Here is a 17631-nt window from a genome sequence, read left to right on the forward strand (position 1 = left end):
TACTGTGGCTTGAATGGCCTACTTCTATGTGCACTCATGTTGATATAAATGAATTTTCTTTAAAAAAATCTATCTTACGGTCACTTCATCATTCCAATATTTTTGAAATCCACAAATCAAAAACCAAACAATGATTTAGAAGCTCTAGCTATCACCTAGAGAAAGCAGTCTCTATTGGGTATCAGTGATAATGTCTTTTCTTTGAGTGACAAGATTAAAAAGAAAAAAAAAAAAGACCTCCCCCACTCTCTGTGAAACCTCCACTTCTCCTTTTCCCTTGTTTAAGAAAGTCACATGTGCCTTATTTAAACGTTAATTATTTAGCTTGAACTGTACGCAGCTAATGTGTAAAATAAAATTCTTTGCAAGTTTGAAGATGAATCCAGAGGCACCGCTTTTAAGCAGACCCCCATGTTTTCTATCTCGGGTGGCCAAATTATGTGTAATTGTAATTGGTGATGGATGGTGACTGTTGTGTCAGCCAGTCATTCTAGAAATGGCTACTAAGATTTGTAATTATAATGTCCCTTATTCCTATTTAAATTCAACAGTCTTCACATTACTATTCTTTCCCTTGAAACATGGAAATTTGGGTGTGGGAATTGGGGACAGTTAAGGGTCAGGGTTTTACCTCTTAAAATCTACACTTTTTCACAGTCTGTCCCATTTCTCTAAGGCACCGTAGATGGGGAAGGCCAGAGATCAAGAATGATAATTTACAATCTAAGAGTGCTTAATCTAAAATCTGTCCTTGTCAAAGGAGAACACGTTGGTCCCCATGCAGCAGTAATGGAAATTTTATTTCAGCATAAGGTTCAATGGGGGCTTTCCCTGTATTCTTTAAACTACCTTCGTCCTTATCAATTTATGCAATGTACAGGTCTTGTGGGTTTTTAACATCATTCTACTTTAAAAGAGAAAGCATTAAATATAATAAATAATCAAATCCACATTTGAAAACCTATAAACTCACCTTGCAAGCAAAATAACAAAAATTGTTATATGGTTATGGCTGAATCTAGCTTTATTATTAATCATTTTTCCTGGGGATTAAAACTTAATTTTTCAAAGAGATCCTTTTCTCTAACAGACTAGTTTCTCTTTTAGGGTAACACTTTTATAATAAAAAATTATTTTCCTTAATTTTCACTGTCATATACAAAGAGCTTTTCCTGTTAAGAAAATAGATAGTTCAGAAATATAATACTCCAGGGCAAAAATTGGACCAGATGAATTAAAATAAACATATGAAAACTTTATAATTGTTTTTGTTCAGTAACAAATTAGTAAGTACCATGCTAAATGAAGACAATAGCAATGACATTTATACATTGTAAATTAGTAATTATGGGTATTTTGTTTTAAATCTATTTACTAGCTCTTGTTTACTAAAAACCTGTAAGTGTGTCTCTTTCTTATAGTTTCCACGTGGTATGTATAAATCTGTTTTATTTTCCTTCAGAAAACACACACGCTAACTTTATTGTATCTTCTTTTCTGGCCTGGGATTAGTTAACTAGGATTTATATTTATCTTCTATGTTCTACCTCATTAATATCTGTCTCCTATGTTCTACCTCCACTCCCTCATTCCTAGACTCTTCAGTTTGTGCCTCCTTTTGTGGATCCTGAAATTCTACAACTCACTGAATTTTATATATGCCTACCACTGTAACACTGGCCCACTTTGTTGTTCAAGCTAGATTCTACTAGAGAGCAATTCTAAGGTCATTTGTTTTTTGCCTTTGTTATTTCTCCCACAAATTTTCCCAAGTCATTATTGGCCAAAACAAACAAAAAAATCAACATAATCATCAAAACATCTGTTATTCTCTGAGATCTGTTTTAATACAATTTTCTGTTCCCAAAGCTCAGATTCTTTGTTTTTCAATTGTTCCAAATAGGAGTAACAATTGGTGTGCTAGAGATGGCATACTGATGACCATGAATGACATATACATAGAAGATTCTATATATTATTACCAAAAGAAATGTGAGGTATCCAGGTAGCCTTGGGAAAGACTCAATTGGCTATATGTAAAATTTTTGATGTCTAAGGCATCAGGTATGGCTTGGATGGTTAGCAACATGAATGAACACTGGCAATATTAAAAGTGCACACTGTGTGTTGTCAGTTTCCCCTACATTTTATACAGCTGTCAAGAATACTAAAAGAATTTGTGAGACCCCTTTTTGTTGACTATTTGTTAGATTCATCTAAGGAACAGTTAACATTCTGAAAAATATTACTGAGTCAAATGTCTTCCTGTAACTGCAAGATTACTTGCACATTAGTTTTTAGAAAGAGTACATTTTAACACTCTTGGCTGTTCAAAATAAATTTCTAGACATACAAATACAAAAAAATTATGATGGCATACTGCTCTTTAGAGAGCATCATGTGAAAACATCTAGCTCTTTGTTTACATGTGCATAGAGACCTGATTAAAATTTGGGAGTTGTCATATCAAATTTCCTTACTATGTTTCCAGATATTCAAAGTTTTGGGGATAAAATGAAGAGCTATAAGGAACAACAAAAATAATTGTTTACAGCCTTCTTTTGTAGCAGAGACATGTGAATATCGAAGGATAAACATGGATGTGGTGGATTTTTACTGTATCAACTTAGTCAAGCTGAAATAACCTTTCTCCGAATTTCCCTCTCTTTGTGATTCTGAGTTAGTGTGGGCCAGAAAAGGCAAATAGATGTAAGGGAGTAGTGTCTTAGTCCACTTTCTGTTACTTGTAACAGAATACTTGAAACTGGGTAATTTATTTTTAAAAAGCAATTTAATTCTTACAGTTATGGAGGCTGAGAAGTGCAACGTTTAGGAGCTGGCTCTGGTAAAGGCCTTCTTTCTGGTGAAGGCTCTCTACAGAGTCCCGAGGTGGCTCAGGGCATCACATGGCAAGGAGGCTAGGTGTGCTAGCTCAGGTGTTTCTTCCTGTTCTTACAAAGCCACCAGCCTTGCTCCCATAATAACCCATTAATCATTAACCTATTATTCCATTAGTCTATAAATGAGTTAATAAATTGATGATGGCTCTGTTCTCATGACCCAATCATCTCTCAAAGGACCCTCCCTTGCAAAACTTTCATATTGGAGATTAAACTTCAGCATGAGTTTTGGAGGGAATAAATATTCAATACACTGCAAGTACCTGTACTTTTTTATTTTGGGGAGGTTCGTGCAGGATATGAGTTGCTGCTCTCTGGTGGCTCACTTGTTGGGACAGGGCAATGTCTCAGCCAGCTGCTCCTCCAGGCCCTGCCAGATCTTCTGTTTCAGCTTTTCTAACTGGTTCCCGGCTTTGAAGACAGAGCAACGGCTCACAAGCCAAGCACTGTGGGTGGACAGCCTCTTTAAGTGGGAAAAGGCAAGGAGATGAATTCATCTTTAGAGCCTGCAAAAAGGAACACAGCTTTGCCTAGAAGACATGCGAGACCTCTAACCCAAAGACTATACGATAACAAACGTGTAATTTGAAGACGCTGAGTTTGCAGTGATTTGTTACAGCAGCAGTAGGAAACAAAATTTGAATTCAAGATTCTTTCACTAATTTTGCATCCACATTCTGATCATTTTGGAAAATTCTTATAGAAATTGGACAACCTTGAACAAATAGTGATTTTTAAAATTATATCTAGGACTATCATTGCCAAGGGAATTTGTCTTGATATTTCACAAGAATAATTTTGGAACTATGAAAATGGGGGATCCCATAGTTCTTACTACAAGCATAGAATGCCTACCAAACAATTTAAAGCCAATCCTATTATCCAGGTACCCAGAGAATCCAGCCTGCAGAACAGAAGGAAACAGTCCCCACTGAAAGAACACAAAAGCCAGGAAGCCACAAGGAATTGCCCTCAGGTTCTGAAGGATGAGAGATCAGATCGTGCATTCAATAGCTTTTGCAGGAATTAATAAGTGAAGGCCAAGGGTTATAATAAACATCTAAAGGAAGAATTTAGCACAAACAAGACCACATAGAAGAAGAAAAATGTATACAAGAAAACCAGTATGAACCACACCTAGAAACCTAGGCAGGGATTTTTTTTTTTTTCCATCTAAAATAATTAAGGATCTTTACCAGTTCCTTAGCACAGAGAAATGTCAGGACCCAGTGCCTTGTCATTATTCTTTCTGGGTAAGAAACTGGAGTAAACAATGCCAAATTATTATTCCAATTTGTAGGTTAAATAAACTCCCCAAATCACCTAGTCACCGTCTTAAATTTTTACCTTAAAAATCCTACAGGGTATTATTATAATGGATTTCCTGAATTGCTGAAATACTACTTAATCAAAGGAAGAAGCCATTAAAACACAGAACATGCTATGTGACAGAGTTGACTTCTGTTTGCTTGTGCACATTTTTTTTTTAAATAGGAATATAAAGCGAACTTCTCAGGTGGGAAGGTGGTAGAATCATCACTGCCATCTCCAAAACTACACTTCTGTGATGCTGCCTTGAACTTAGACAATACAAAGTTACTCATTTTCAGATTTTTGTCAAAATGATCCTCCTTCAAACAAATTTCAGTTATTATGGTCTCAGTAATTATGAAAAGGAAACAGAATCATTTAAGAAGGATAAAGTTGAGTATTTTGTTTCTTACATAAAATCCAGACCTCTGTCATTTCAGATTTGGTAGAGTATTTTCTTAAACCATTGCTACCTGGAGTTTCTCCATAATGATGCTCTTTTTATTCCCAGCAATGATTTTCTATTATTTTGTGTTACATTTAAGTTAGCTTTCTCATTAACAAAGTTAATGATCATATAGTTCTCACTGTGAATATTAAAAAAGATTAGCCAGAAATGAGCATTAACCCAAAACACTTGATAAGTTTGTGATACTTGATAATATGAATATGCTCTAATAAGTAACTCTATCCAGTTGTGTATTACTTAAAATAAATATGACCAGACATTCCTCATGGTAATGTGACTAACTTAGTTATTAGTTTTATAAAGCAATGCAATGCTTGTACTCACTTTGTTGTTGTTGTTGTTGTTGTTTGTTTGTTTTGAGACAGAGTCTCGCTCTGCCTCCCAGGCTGGAGTGCAGTGGTGCAATCTCTGCTCACTGCAACCTCTGCCTCCCAAGCTCAAGTGATTCTCCTGCCTCAGCCTACCAAGTAGCTGGGATTACAGGTGCCTGCCACCACACCCGGCTAATTTTTGTGATTTTAGTGGAGACAGGGTTTCACCTTGTTGGCCAGGCTGGCTGTGAATTCCTGACCTCAAATGATCTTCCCGCCTCGGCCTCCCAAAATGATGGGATTACAGGTGTGAGCCACTGCGCCCGGCCGTACTCATGTATTTTTAAATAATTTTTTCCTCTTTCATGCCTTGTGTCTACTTCTGCCTCATTGTCTATGGAAAAAGAAGGCATTTATGCTTTTGCAGGCCTCTTTCTTCATGAAGAAGTCACAAATTTTCTAACTGTTTTGGAATAAAGATGAATGTAATCCAGGATGGACTTATTTTTTCCTCCTAACTAAAAAAAAAAAAAAAAAAAAAAAAAAAACTTAAACCTTCTTTATGGGCATGTAAAAGTACTGTGGCCCTTGACACAGTGCCTATTGTGCTGATTGGACAAGTCATCCCTATTATATAGCCGTATCATGGTTATACTTTATAACCATAGTTATACTTTTAAAATTGGGCCCAACTTTCTAAGTGCTTTGAAGTCATGTGATGCATAAAGCAGTGAATTGTTTCATTATCTCAATTTTCTTATGATGTAATAAATTGTTTTTAGTTTAAAATCATTTTTATGTCACAGGTATATTGTATAAAGTGTCAATTAATTTTTTAATCAATAGAATTGTTATTTTTCATTAACTTGTGTTACTGCCACAAAGGAATTGAATATTTTATACCAATTTCCAGTACAAATAGCATCTAACATTTAAGCTTTGAGAATCTTTGGCTCTACTTTTTCCCCACTCCACTCGCTAGTTGGCACACTATTTTGTCCTCAAGTTCATGTTCTGACACATACATGTGTGTCCACCAGTTGCTAAAATTTTGGGGAAGTTATTTTCTAATGAAAGTCATTATCCCTAACTTACTTGCATTATCGCTTGGTATATTAAAATGTCTTTGGTTTCTTAAAGGAAGAAGTACAAGAAAATGTTCTTAATAGCAAATGTTTTTCTTTAAAGGCAAATAGTTATCTACATTAAGTAGCAAATACAACTCTAACAGTCCATGAGGCCAGCACATTCTCTCACTTTCTGATAGTGAAAAATATCTTTTCTGGGTGCGAGAGGTTGTCTCAATACTATGGGCTATGCAGACAAATGTGGAAGAACTAGTATTTTGAGGGGTGACATAAAGAATGTATTGGTGGCTCGCGCCTGTAATTCCAGCACTTTGGGAGGCCGAGGCGGGCGGATCACAAGGTCAGGAGATTGAGACCATCCTGGCTAACACGGTGAAACCCCGTCTCTAACAATACAAAAAAATTAGCCAGGCGTGGTGGCGGGCACCTGTGGTCCCAGCTACTCGGGGGGCTGAGGCAGGAGAATCGCGTGAACCCGGGAGGCAGAGCTTGCAGTGAGCCGAGATCGCACCATTGCACTCCAGCCTGGGCGACAGAGCGAGACTCCGTCCCCCCACCCCTCCAGAAAAAAAGAATGTATCGTGTTTCTTGATGCTAAAACTATCCTAAGCAGTTCAATTGAGTTACGAAGCTTAATAATTTTTCAAAGTTCAACTAGAATGTCTTAGCACGTAGGACAATTTGGAGGAAGTATTTCCATCTTAAAGGAGGAAATGGTGGTGGCATGCTCTACACTTATTTTACACCCTTGTTCTATAGACGCATGTGTCCTGGGGTTCCTGAGTGTCTCCATCCTGTTAACAGCTCCTCTGGCAACTACATCATAACAGAGTGTCAGGAGTTGGTGCAGAATTCCAGCATCAGTTCCAAATACTGAACCAGTAATCTATTTCCCAAGGAAATCAATCCCAGCAAAAGTTGAGCCCCAACTCTCTATAGCATGTGAATAAAACAGAAAACGGCTATCTTAGAGAATACATGGTAAGCTGAAGAACATAAATCAAAGACTTCCAATAAATTTGATGCTTTGTATACTTAGAACTCATATAGGCATTATAGATCCACGCAATTTCAGCTAGCTTTTCATCTCTCTCAAACCCTGGGTGAATGATAAACATCCAAGAGAATAACATGAAAAGAAATATTTACTTTGACCCTTCTACCAAAGAGATAGATATATATATATATATATATATATATATATATATATATATATATATATGTATATACGCACACGCACACACACAATTCAAGCATAACACTATGCTTTAGACTGAGTGGCTTATGCACAACATAAATTTATTTCTCATGGTTCTGGTGACCGGGTGAGCTTCTGTAGTCTGAGATTAGGGTGCCAGCATGATGGTTGGGTTTCTGGTGAGGACCCTTTTCTGGGCTGCAGACTGATGGCTTCTTGTATCCTCGTATGGTGCAAAGAGAGAGAGATAATTCCCTGGGGTCTCTTTTATAAGAACACTAATTCTATTTATAAGGGCTCCATCTTCATGATCTAATAACCATGGTCCTGCAAGTCTGTAGTCCTAGCTACTCAGGAGTCTGAGGCAGGAAGGTCGCTTGAGCCTGAGGGTCCAAGGTTACAGCGAGCTATGATTGCACCCCTGCACTTTAGCCTAGATGACAGTGAGGCCTAGTAGCTAAAAAAAAGAATAAAAAAGAAGAGAAAATTAACAAGAGCTTGTAAAAATAAGAAGTGTAACTTTCAATAAATCATTCAAGAGTAACCTAACAACTGCGTGGTCAGATCTCCAGTTGAGTAAAATAGAGAAAAGGGGCTGAAAAGTAGAGTTTCAATTTGCAGTTGAATGGTTAGTTGTGTTGGCCTCTAGTTTTTGTTTGTGTGATCCCATGGGAGACTCAAAATTAAGGAGTGGAGAAGATATAGGCTAAGAAAAATAAGGCAATTAAAGACATCAAAATAAATATAATGAAGGGGCTATGCTTTAGATTGAAGTTTATAGCCTCATAGTGAATTCTAGATCTTCTTTAGCTTTATTCTACTAGATACCACTAGGGAGAGAGAGAGGCAAAATAGAAGGAAAAGAAGCATTAAGCAGAGAGCCCAAGCAATTGTTTAAAAATCAGCTTGCAGTTTGTGATATGATAATTATTATTATGATCCTCGTCTGTGATAGCATTACCATAATTACTATGCTAAAAATATCATAACTACTTTATAATGAAGTAAAATGTATTAATATTTAGAGTGGTACATTTTACACAAAATACATTCTCAAAGGGTTTACAAAGCTAGATAATGTCAAAAATACACATCAAAGGAAAGAGAAGAAGAGAGGAAGAAAAGATGAAATAAAAAGTGGAGGTGGACTTCACTGTACTTGAAGATAAGTCTTTAGGGTGCGATATTAAGAAGGTTGAAGGGACTAAAACCTAGCGAGACAAAAAGTTGTATTACTGTGCCCAAGCAATAATAAATTGTTTAATAGATTTAATTTTCTATCCAGCTGATTAATGAGCTAATGTAGACAATCTTTTGTTCACATTCCTATATCTTCTGTTTTTAGTTTTCTCCATCTTTAAAGCATTGAAAGGTGTAAATTGAGTCAGTTATTGTTGATTTATGAAGAAATGAGCTGATCACTTCCCTATTGCCCTTCTATGTCTGGGACACCTAGGCCATCATCCTGCTAACACTACATCCTCTTGCTACCTATATGCTTTTTCTCTACTCATCTTAAAATATCATAAAGGCATTTATTTATAAAATTATGTGTCTAACTTCTATAGGCTGGACCTGATGTCATTTTAAAATAATATATGCCTTGAAGTAGCTTAAACTTGATTGGGGAAGATAGATGAGTATAGCAATAAATTAGACCAGATTGAAGCATACATATTTGATTTTCATACATCTTTTAAGGCTCAAAACATATCTGGTCTTTATTATAATGCTGTACTAGTCAGCTAGGGCTGCCATCGAAAATAGCATGGACTGGGTAAATTTAACAACAGACACTTATTTGCTCACAGTTCTGGAGGTTAGAAGTCCATGATTAATATGCAGGCAAATTCATTTACTGGTAAGGGCTCTCTTCCTCTTCTGCAGAAGGCCACCTTCTTACTGTGTCTTCGCATGACTTTCTTTTGTTTGCATACTGAAACAGAGAGGAGAGAGATTTGATGTCTCTTCCTCATCTTATAAGGATACCAGTCTTATTGGATTAGAGTCTCACTGTTGTGCCCTCACTTAACCTTAATTACCTCCTTAAAAGCCCTGTCTCTAAACACAGTCACATTGGGGGTTAGAGCTTCAACGTATCAATTTTGAGGCTACACAACTCAGTCAGCTAAAGGCATCAGCTGATGCCTTCTCAGATTACATCAGTATCCTAAAATGCCCCTGTTCTCTGACTTCCTACAGAGTACATTATCTAAATTTCACAACTAGAAATTGATTTTAGAATTGTTATTTGAATATTTTAACTTATATCATCTCAAAATTGTTAGCTCAGTATAAAATGGTACTATGCTTCATTTTCAGAATAGTTTTTTTTTAAATTCTGAAACAATTCCAAACAATGAAAAGTTGCAAGAATACTACAAAAGTTGTAAAAATAGTAGAAAGAATTCTTATGTTCTCTTTTTACAGAGACCTTACTAAGATTTTGCCGATTATCCCAATAGTATGCTTTAAAGTAAAGGGTAAGATCCACGATCATTCATTGTACACAGTTTTCCTATTTTCTAGTTTCTTTCCATCTGTAACACTTTCTCCATTTTTCTTTGACCTTCATGACCTCGAAACTTTTGAAGATTATAAGCCAGTCACTTTATAGAATGTCCATCAACATGAATTTATCCAGTGTTTCCTGATGATTAGACCTAAGTTATGCATTTTGAGTTGGGCTAGCACAGAACTGATGCTGCTGTTCTCATTGCGTCACATTGGGTGGCCTATGACATCAATTTGTCCCATTATTGATGGTGATAACTTAGACATTTATTAATATGGTTACTGACAGATTTCCCTACTTTAAAGTTACTTTGTCCCCCTTTATAATTTGTTTTCTGGCTGGGAACAGTGCTCACACATGTAATCCAAGCACTTTGGGAGGCTATGGCATGAGAATTGCTTGAGCCTAGTAGTTTGAGACCAGCCTCAGTAACATACGGGAGACCCCATCCCTACAAAAAGTTTTTAAAAATAAGCCCAGCTGTGGTGGTATGTGCCTGTGGTCCCAGCTACTCTGGAGGCTGAGACAGAGAAGATTGCTTGAGCCCAGGAATTCAAGGCTGCTGTTAGCTGTGATGGCACCATGCTCCAGCCTGTGTGACATAGCAAGACCTCTTCTCAATAATAATAATAATAATAATAATATTAATAGTAATTTGTATTCTGTAGAGAGGTGTTTTGGTGCAGAGTAAAGTCCTATTCCTCATGTTCCTTTCCTCCATTAGTTTTAATAACCACTTATGTTTCTTGCCTAAATCAGTTATTACTAGTAAGTTGCCAAATGATGAGTTTCAACTCCTATAGTTCCTTCCACTCGTATTAGTTTGTCTCCTGAAAAAAGAACATTTTTCTTCCCCCTATGTATTTATTTATTCACTTATATTAATGTGGACTCATGATCTTTATTTTATTCAATGGGTTATTACCTGTTATTATCATTCCTTATTTTGATATTCAGATTGTCCCAGATTCAAGCAGTAGGAGTCCTTCTAGCTTTCTACTATGCCCTTTGACATGTTTTAATTACATTGTAATCTGAATCTTTCCTGAAATACTTTACCACAAAGCTCTAAATAATGCAAGCACATGGAGATCCACAGAATATAGTTTCAATTCTGCCATTGCTAGTTTCTTCCTAGCTGTGCAGTTTCAACAAGTAAAACCTGAGCCTTAATTTCCTATTCTGTGAAATGGAATGGGAGTTAACTTGCCCAGTTCTTTAATAGTAATAATAGCTAATATTTGTTGAGCATTATATATTGGTCCTCTAATGCTTGACAACAGGTAGGGATTAATCTGTTTTTAGCTGAATAACTAGTAACTTCCTAAAGGAGGTTTGAACCCAAAAAATGGGGCTTTAGGGTCATAGCAAGAAGATAATAAAGGTAAATTCTATTACTACTACATGTTATTTATATTGTAATGAGAGTTGTAATAAGAGTTGTCAACACTGTTGCCTTGGAGTCTGAACTAGCAGAGGATTCACCTAATTTCAGCTAGAAGTTAGAGGTTTATGAGTTTCACTCACTTAAGAGACTTTTCTTTTCTTTTCCTTTTTTTTTTTTTTTTTTTTTTTTTTTTGAGATGGACTCTTGCTTTGTTGCCCAGGCTGGAGTGCAGTGGCGCTATCTCAGCTCACTGCAACTTCCACCTCCCAGGTTCCAGCAATTCTCCTGCATCTGCCTCCCGAGTAGCTGGGATTATAGGCAGGCACCAACAAGTCTGGTTAATTTTTGTATTATTAGTAGAGACGAGGGTTTTGCCATGTTGAGCAGGCTGGTCTCCAACTCCTGACCTCAAGTGATCCACCTACCTCAGCCTCCCAAAGTGCTGGGATTACAGTGTGAGCCACAGTGCCCAGCCACTTAAGAGACTTTCCATTTCCCTTATACCCTTAGCATGAAATGAGAAAAAGAGTAAGGGGAGTTTCTGTGATTTACCCTGAGTATCAGGAGAGATACATATTAATTTACTTGTTCTAAGATATTAGTTCTAATTAAAGAAGAATTTTTAGCAACCTCTTAGTTTCAAACACTATAATGTTCACAGCAAATAAATAGAAAGGAGAAAGAAACTGTTTCAGTGTTGAAGTAAAGTCAGAGAAAAGAGAGAGACAGGAAAAGGAGAACGAGGACAAAAGGAACAAGGGAGGGAGGGAAAGAAGAAAGGAGGGAAGAAAGGGAGTAGAGTCAGAGAAAAGAAAGACAGAAGAAGCAGGACAAAAGGGACAAAGGAAGGGAGGTGGGGAAGAAAGGAGAAAGGGAAGAAAGAAAGGAAGACAGAAAGGGAAAGCAGGAGGGAGGGAGAGAAACACCGAGCTACCTGTGTAACAGAGGTCTCAGGGATCAGATGCCTACTTGTGCTGGTCCCATCTCTTGATAAGCCCTGAGCACTCAGATATCTTGTGCAGTAAATAACCTAATTCTAACAGCTTCCAAGGAAAGCTTGCAAAAAAATGGCCAGAGGAATGGAGAGAGCCTGTTTTAAGATAGAGAGAGGGCTACCATCCTTGTATGTGGCATCTGAAAGATTACCACACAGAGCATGTTTTGGAGATTCAATTTTTATGTAATGGGTGTCATTACTATCCAGACCATGGGGGTGGAAGACATGCACCCTTTAATCCCGTAGCACTTTCACCTTCATCTTGTTCCACACAATTAATATTTATTTGGATGGCTGTCTTTTTTCTTTCCTAATAACAGTGCAATTTTACTTTACATGTAAGATATAGCAGTAACAAATTGAATAGGAAATAATCATAGTCATGAAATACTCTCACAGAGGCATCTCCTTCCAGCTAGTTCCAGGTGGCCCAAGGTCGATTGTGAACACTCAGGATGGATGGCGTGTCTGTCCTCTCTCTGGAGGTGACTTGGGCACACAGACCTATATGTGCACTTGGCAATGTGCTTGTTCACAATGTTAAAGAAAGTTGTGAGGTTACCAAGTCAGAGATGAGTAGGGGCCTGCAGAAAGATCTAGTTAGATTAATCCTTAAGGAGTGAGCCGTGAAATATTGCATGGGCTGAAATGAGAGGCATGACCAGTACTAAATCAGCAGACCTTGGGACCCTTTAACAGTGGTGCTAACGCAAAATATTTTTAGGCCTGAAAAAAATGGAGAAGTTGATCTCTATGTAAATTATTCTCTGGGCTTCTAGTCACACACCAGCATGCTGGGAACAATAAGCTCACAGAGATATTTGTTCAAAATATTTGATTTCCCATAAGGCTACTTAGCCAAGAAAACGTAGAGGACAATTTACTTTTCACTGACATGTTTGTTGTCCTTTCTTCTACAGTCATTCTCCCAGGATAAGGATAAAATATGGAGTCTTGATTCGAGACACAGTTTGTCTTTACTAGAGATGCCATCAAGGTTCTGGTGATTCCCTAGGACAAGTGGCAGTGCTTCCTGACTACCACTGGGGTGTGTGTGTGTGTGTGGGCGGGTGTGTCTGTGTGTGGGGGTGTGTGTGTGTGGGTGTTGACATTGATTTCTCTCCTCTTGTCATGTAGAAGTCCCAAGTGCCCCACTGACCCATTACCTGAGCCTGTAATTACTTCAGGAGCAGGGAATGAAAAGGGCATATCTCTTCTGCTTTCAGGGAATGACAGACTCGGGAAAATAAGCAGGCCCTGCATTAAGGCAAATCTCTCAGGAGAGCTTAAAGACTCAAGTCTTGACTCGGATGCATTTTTGCATCAGTAGAGGCCATGCTCATTACCAGTGAAGACTGCTGAAGTTGTGGAGTTGGCACATGACCCTGAAACTGCTTCACCGTAAAGACAGATTCTAATGCCCATGTGTGACACGCAGGCACAAAAATGTAATCACTATAATTAGCCAGCATCCCTTTTTCATAGTGCTACTATTTCGTGACTACTTGCCTACTTCATTTTGTTAAAGATAAAATGTTCGTCCTATTTTTAAAAAGTAAGTTGTTTCTTCACAAGCCATTTTTAGGGACACATTCATTTTTCAAGGTATTTTATAGGGAGATAAGTGATCATTCCGTGTGTTTTTATTCTTTTGATTGTCTAGGATCTAGATTTTGTAATTTTGTGAATCCATTTCCAAACTCTGCAAGGGTGTCTATATTAAATGTTATATAAAAGCCCTCTGCCTAATTTTTTGATGTATATGTATTTCTGGCCTAATATCCAAGCTGTATTGCTGTGGGTGAGTGAGCATTGCTCCCTCAGACAGTCTGCTTAGCTGATTTTTGAAGTTAATTATGGTGCAGTGAAATCTAAAGGTCAGACCACGTCTATTTTCCTGGCTTGTTCAATGCTATGGGCATACGGGCACCAGATAAATCCCTTAACTGCTGACCTAACTAATAACTTTCCTGTACACTTTAACCTGTTTCCTGTTCCAGGTTTTCAGACTCTCTAGTGTGCTGTAGGGTCTTCAGAATGGATTACTACAGAGCACATCACCCAAAGGCTACCATGAAGACCCCTTTAGGAATTTCAAATCATAATGTGTAAGGTAGCCTTTCTGCAATATGCCCCCAAGTTATCAGTGTATTTCACCGATTGCCTGGATTATTTCATTTGATCCTTGCCACTCAAGGAGAAAATTAAATTTCAGAGAGAATTTTGAAAAACATGTAATGCTTAGGGTTAGTTACTAAGGGATGGTTAACTCACAGTTTTGCAAATTATCTTGTTATTTATTTATTCATACATTTACCCCATTCATTTATGAATTCATTCAGTGATTTCTTGTTGAGCACTACCCTAGGATATAACACCATGCAAAATTCCATGGTATAAAAAAAACTCAAGAATCACAGAACCTGACATAATTACACGATCATAACATGAACTGCAAATCCAGGCCCAGCTTCTATCAGTGAGAGACAGAACCAGGGTACACACTTTGTGCAGTGCATGGTAGCAGAAACTTGAGGAGGTTCAAAAGAATAGGGGAACACAACGCAATGGGAACCCAGGGTAGTAACTAAAGCAGAATGTTTTGTATTTGTTTAGGGTGTTTTTAATTTTAAGTTTTATTTTTTTCTTGAAGCCTATGCTGGAGTTCAATGGCATGATCATGACTCAGTGCAGCCTTGACATTTGAGCCTTGGCTCAAGTGATCCCTTTTGCCTCAGTTTCCAAGTAGTTAGAACTTATGGTGCATTCTTGAAAATAACCCAAAATGTTCATCCATGATTAAAATAATGTGCTATGACTCGCGATGAAAATTTAAAGCCAACAGTTGTCATTTGTATTTGCTTATCTAATCCTAAATCAGCTGTCCCCAGAACACTTCTGTTGTGCTTTCACGAAATGCTTGATCCTTTTAGGATTATTGTTCCTCTAATTTAAAGTTCTATTTCTTAATATTGTTAGAACAGTATTAAATTTATTAAGACATTAGGTTCTGAATGGATTCTTCTGCCACAGTTTGAATCTAAATATTCTCAGTAGGAAAAGGTTAAGCATGTGAGTGTATTTATTCATTATTTGCCTTTATATTAACTGGACCAATACATGGGGGTTTAGAGGAAGAATCCAGAAACACAGCTGGACTAGGGAGAGGCAAGTGAGGCACTTGCTTTGGGTATACAATTTAAGGGGATTCCAAAGCACTAGGTAATCAAGATAATATTTTAACACAATAATTTTTAAAAAATAAAATTAATGCTAAAATGCCAAAATTCACAAACAACATACCAAAATCTTAAATTCAGACAGAATTGGTAATACTGATTTTCCTCTTGCTGCAGGCTCCAGTGTGGTGCAGCATGGCAGTGATCTAGAATAGGTGGCTCTTGCATTCTATAACAGTTATAGAGCTTTAACTCTGGGCTACATCATTTCTCAGAATCTTTTAAGACCTAGTGTTATGGTTTGGCTCTGTGTCCCCACCCAAATCTTATCTTGAATACTCACTTGTGGGAGGGAGCCTGTAGGAGTGGGAGATAATTGAATCATGGGGCAGGCCTTCCCTGTGCTGTTCACTTGATAGTGAATAAGTCTCAGGAGATCTGATGGTTTTAAAAATGGGAGTTTCCCTGCACAAGCTCTCTCTCTTTGCCTACTGCCATCCATGTAAGATGTGACTTGCTCCTCCTTGCCTTCCACCATGATTGTGAGGCCTCCCCAGCCATGTGGAACTGTAAGTCCATTAAAACTTCTTCTTCTTCTCAGTCTCAGGTTTGTCTTTATCACAGTGTGAAAATGGACTAGTACACCTTAGCTATTCGATTTTCTGGTAATTCAAAAAAAATGCAATTGTTTATCACTGGAACAGTTTTACAAATAGGCAATGAGCTTGAATATGTCTGGATTATCTTTAAAGGTCAAACTATAGCCAGGAAATTAATATGGATTAATTAACAAATGATTAAGCTGCAGAGTTTGGCCTTGAACTTTCCCTTCTGACTTTTGGTTCAGTGCTCTTGTTAAGTCATCATACTACTTGGGTCCCGAATGCTCAAGAGGTAGAAGTAGGTTATTTATCATTTAGATCTCCTGTCTGTGCAGTCTCCTAGAGAGGTTCTATGCAAATTCAATTTCACTCTTAACACAAAATGAATACACCACATGGGAGCAAACAGAGAAGAAAAGTAAGTTAATTCCCATCTGTGATTATGTAAATGCATTCTAGTTTTCATGCATGCATTTAATGGGTTGGCAATCATAATTTTAATACTACTGGAAAATGGTGCTATTTGGAGATTTGTAAATTAAATGTGTTCATGTATTAATTGGCATCCTTAGATTTCCAGATCTTGGACAAACAGGGTGAGAAGATGCTGTGACTAAAATGTTCTATGCATGGAGGAAATGTGTTCTTTCTGGTGCTATTTCTTGTCGCAGAAGTTCCTTAGCAGGCAGTTTAGATTTCCTTAATAAAGAAAGCCAAGCATCTTCTTGGGATACCTGAATAATATTCTGAGAGTAGCAGACTACTCTTGTTTGGCAACTGAAAATGTACAAGGGCCACAAGGGCCATTAGATTCAAGCCCATTTATTTCCCGAGCTTATGTGTCTCGGAAAGATCTTAGTCACAGAATGTTTAGCCCCAAATTTACAAACATTGTTTTTTTCTCATGGCCCTTGCTTTATAATGGGCTCTAGTACAAGGAAATGATGTGTATTTTTATTTATTTGTATCTTGTTAAGTAATCAGATTTCAGACTACACAAGTAGGATCTAACGCAAAAGAGTTAAATACATGTATTTGCAGAACACAAATTGTTTTTGAAAGGATTGTGATTTTATTCATACACTGGCTTCATTAACACCGTGACGAGCTGTTCACATTATAAGCTAAGTTACCTGATTTCATTTATGCTTTGCTGTCCCCTCCCACCTGCATATCCCATTTTTAGAAAGTGCTTTCTGTGCCTGGGAAGTAGAATGCATTTTTTGCAGCTAATAGGTTATTTTCTTATCAGTCTCTGACAATTTGTAGTCTCATACCCTCACTTTCTGCCATCCTGCCTGCCTGGAAGAATCATTCTAGTGTGACCAACTTTTGAATGTCCTCTTTAGTATATTTGTGAGTGATGCCTGAGGCATTTTGTCTGTTCACCTTCTTTCACACCTCCCTGTGACCCAAGATGAGAGAGTAATCTGACAAGCAGAGGCGGCAGGCTGTTTGAAACCCTAGCCTGGCTTTACTCGATCTCTGTCATTTTTTATTTTATTTGACTGTGGCAGTTTCATGGGTATATCAGAGCCCCCCAGATATCAGTTAGGGGAAGCTAATAAAATCCCTGACAGATCAGATTGTTTTCTGTTTCTTTCTATTGAACTCTTTGGCAATTGGGCTTGATGGGTTAAGACTCAAAGGAGGCGTCTTATTTCCCATTGCTGC

At 37.5% G+C, this 17631-nt stretch overlaps 1 protein-coding gene and 1 long non-coding RNA gene across 6 annotated transcripts in view; one reads left to right on the plus strand and one right to left on the minus strand.

Annotated features, from left to right (window-relative positions):
• DCC (DCC netrin 1 receptor) overlaps positions 1–17631 on the plus strand; it is a 1201233-nt gene that overhangs the window by 748651 nt on the left and 434951 nt on the right. The window lies entirely within an intron of this gene.
• Positions 3156–9990, minus strand: LOC129051593 (uncharacterized). The gene is made up of 3 exons (XR_008515945.2): positions 9712–9990; positions 9087–9213; positions 3156–3406 (listed from the first exon to the last, which is right to left on the minus strand). It is a non-coding gene; the product is annotated as an uncharacterized LOC129051593 (long non-coding RNA).

The sequence above is a fragment of the Pongo abelii genome, chromosome 17, assembly GCF_028885655.2.
Source record: "Pongo abelii isolate AG06213 chromosome 17, NHGRI_mPonAbe1-v2.0_pri, whole genome shotgun sequence".
Classification (NCBI taxonomy): Eukaryota; Metazoa; Chordata; class Mammalia; order Primates; family Hominidae; genus Pongo; species Pongo abelii.